Here is a 3,572-nt window from a genome sequence, read left to right as displayed (position 1 = left end):
CAAATTTAGATATTTTTAAATTTTAGTGTGGTTCCGGATATTTCCGGAGCCTCACATTGTTGTAGCGATCCAAACAGCGATTGATTAAATCGTGACTCAATAGGGCAGGGGTGGAAAACCTTTTTCTATGTAAGGGCCACATTTAAAACTTTTGAACTGACGCGGGCCGTACGAGAAAAAAGAAATTAGAAAAAAATACGCTGGTAAATCATAGTTATTTATTCGTATATGATTATAAATTAACGTAAGTATGCTTAATTTGATTTCTGTCACTGATGTGAACGTAATATATACAAAATATTTGGTTGAATATTTTTAGTTTTCATGTGAGTCTTTTTTTTAACTCTTTCCGCCGTGTGGGCACTAAGAGGGCCTCTTTTAGCAAGCCCATTATGGGTTTGGCCAGACCCACAATCAACAAACAGACCATCCCCCGAAAAATTCCTGGGATTTTTCGATCCGTTCGTATACAATCCCGGAACCCCCCAGAGCGGTAGGCTGCCACCTTGACCGCTCGGCCATCCGGCCGCTCTGAGAGACTCAGAAACGAATCCGGACGGCTCGACAAATTCCAAGAATTTTTCATGGCTGATCCGTTTCAGATATTTCTGACCTTCACTACTCGGCCAAACCTATTATGTGCTTGAAAAAAGATCCTTTAAGTGTCTGCAGGGCAAAAAGAGTAAATAGATTAAAATATAATTTATGTACAAAAATAAACAATAGCCACATTAAAGACAAAATATTTATAAATTAATTTTTACAAGAGTTTACAATTTATCTTTCCACATTTCTAAAAGTATCTTGAAAATGTCGCTAAATAGTTTAATTATCAAGTTGGCAACTACTTTAACAAGAAAATAAAATTTTGCAGACGATTCTCTTATTGTTTAAACAATGTTATAAATTAAAATAGGTAAAATTTTTATACTTTATTACTTTAATGATAGTGCATTAATTGAATATAAATTTGAATGTGTATGAAGACAATACATACGAGTTTTTAATAGCGAAGTACTAGATTGATCCAATCGAAACAACTTATGTATCTAAATAGAAAAATGATTTTATTCGTATTTACATAACAATTTTTGATCGTGGAAGTAAAAAGACTGATCTATTTTCGTTATTTTTAATCGTCGATTATATTAACAATGGAGTCGTTTTGATTTCGCATCTAACAAATGAAGAGCAAGATCTTGGATTTTGATATTCAGATGATTAGATATTGAATCAGCTGATATGGGCGGTGCCTTATGAGTTCGTTGTACCTAAAATATATCGATACAGTAGAAGAGCAGTGTTTTTAGATCTGTTGGGAAAAATCCAAATTAATTTAAAGATCTCATTCAATATGTGGTGTGAATTGAAAGAGAAAACAACATTGTGGAATTTTGACTTTTTATTCTTCAAGCGATTTGCAAAACTAATTCCCTTTTACTTTGGAAATCCTTGCTCATTAATTATTTTTATATTTTTAATAGTTACAGCTTTAGGTGAACAATATGTTGTTTATAATGTTGGAATTATAACTAGTGAATATTATAAAGTATTGGGAGAAAAGGATTTAAATGGCTTTTGGACTCATTCTGTCAAATCTCTTGCAATCATAATATGTGTTTCCTTAATTATTAGCACAAAAGACTACTTAATTTCTGTATTATATGTTATATGGAGGCAGCTCTTAACACAACATTTACAAAAGGAATATATGCATTCTAATAATTACTATAAACTAAATGTCTTAGATAAAGCAATTGATAACCCTGATCAGAGAATAACTCAAGATATTGATAAAATGTGTAACAAATTAAGTACTAATATTGCAGTTGTGATTGTATCACCTTTCACTATTTGTTATTACAGTTATGTATTGTTTGTTACAACTGGATGGTGGGGACCAACTAGTGTGTTTGGATTTTTTCTTTTAAGTACACTTATAAATAAATTGTTAATGTCACCAGTTGTTAATTATGTTTTTATGCAAGAACAATGTGAAGGATTTTTTCGATTTAAACATATGCATATTCGTACAAATGCAGAATCGATAGCATTTCAAGATGGATCATTTAATGAGTTAACACAGTTGAGTGAAAAATTCACTAAATTAGTTAAAGTGCAACAAAATTTATTTGCTCGTCAATTTCCCCTTAGTCTTTCTGTTAAACTATTTGCATATTTAGGAAGTATTTTTAGTTTTCTTCTTCTTGCAGTACCTTTGTTTAATGGAAAATATGATTCTTTATCTGTTGCTGATTTGAGTGCCTTGATTAGTAAAAATACTTTTGTTACAATGTATTTAATTAATTGTTTCACACAATTAGTGAATTTATCTACTGATGTAACAGTTATTGCAGGTACTACTCATCGAATTTCAGAATTTTTAGAATGGATAAAAATCAACAACACTTTTGAAGCAATAAAGGAAAATAAATTTTCACAGATTGAAACAGACCACCAATCAGGTATTAATGAAATGGCAAACTTTTTAATTTTTTAACTTTAAAATTTTAATTTTACAAATATTTGTATAATTACCCAATTATTGTATTATTTTTGGATTAGTTCAAGACTATAGAGCAGTGGTTCTTAACTCATGTTTCACAGACTTGCCCTCAACATTCCATAAAAAAAAGTTTTTATTGCAAATTTATTCCAATGCACTATAACATTTTACTTTATTCATAGACAATTTTATGTTACTGTTTTATTTAATACAATAAAATTTATTAGTTTATTGCTTTATTGTTTCATGAGAATAGTAAACATGGAATTGTTTATTAAATTTTGAAAATATTAATGCTAATGCTCTGTGTAATAAAATGTGTATGAATGGTATCAGAAAGGTTGAGAACCACTTCTATAGTGTAATTACATTTTGAAATATTTCAAAAATGTGTTCATTAAATAAAATTTAAAAAATGTATATAGTATGACAATATAAAGATATTTAGTTGTCTTTTCATGCTCTGTTTTATATATCTAAATATATAAAAACACTTGACCTGACTGAGTGATTGATTCATCATCGCTCAGAGCAAACTGCTGAACCTAAAGAGGTGAAATTTGGTACACAGTTAGAGTATGTCATGAAAATGCACACTAAGAAGGGATTTTTGGAAATTCCCCTGCGGTGGGGAGAGGGAGAGGATTAAGGCTTAACCTGAAGAACGATTTCTACTGTACTATTTTAGATGCAATTTTTTGTTTTCAACTACATTTAGTCTTCATTGAGTACTTAGGTGTATTAAATTGATTACATTTCAGAGATTGTTATAAATATTTTTATATATTTAGATTTGTTAACCAGATGTTTGAACCATTTTAAATTAGAATTTGAGTTAAATTCCAGATACGTATACCGTCATGGCTGCTCATCTCTGATTCCAGCAAACAAAAGCAAACAGTGGGGACGCACGTTCTAACCTAACCTAACCTATTCTAATAAATTACCATAATTATTACCAACCAAATTATTAGAATAGGTTAGGTTAGGTTAGAACGTGCATCCCCACTGTTTCCTTTTGTTTGCTGGAATCAGAGATGAGCCGCCATGACGGTATACGTATCTG

At 30.4% G+C, this 3,572-nt stretch overlaps 1 pseudogene; it reads left to right on the top strand.

Annotated features, from left to right (window-relative positions):
- The first annotated feature begins 958 nt into the window (after positions 1-958).
- LOC111616938 lies at positions 959-2,661 on the top strand (annotated as a pseudogene).
- Positions 2,662-3,572: the final 911 nt, after the last annotated feature.

This window comes from Centruroides sculpturatus, unplaced genomic scaffold (assembly GCF_000671375.1).
Source record: "Centruroides sculpturatus isolate CEXI.00-Female unplaced genomic scaffold, Cexi_2.0 scaffold4338, whole genome shotgun sequence".
NCBI lineage: Eukaryota > Metazoa > Arthropoda > Arachnida > Scorpiones > Buthidae > Centruroides > Centruroides sculpturatus.
The sequence above is the reverse complement of the archived record's forward strand: the minus strand, read 5'-3'. Positions and strand labels throughout refer to the sequence as shown.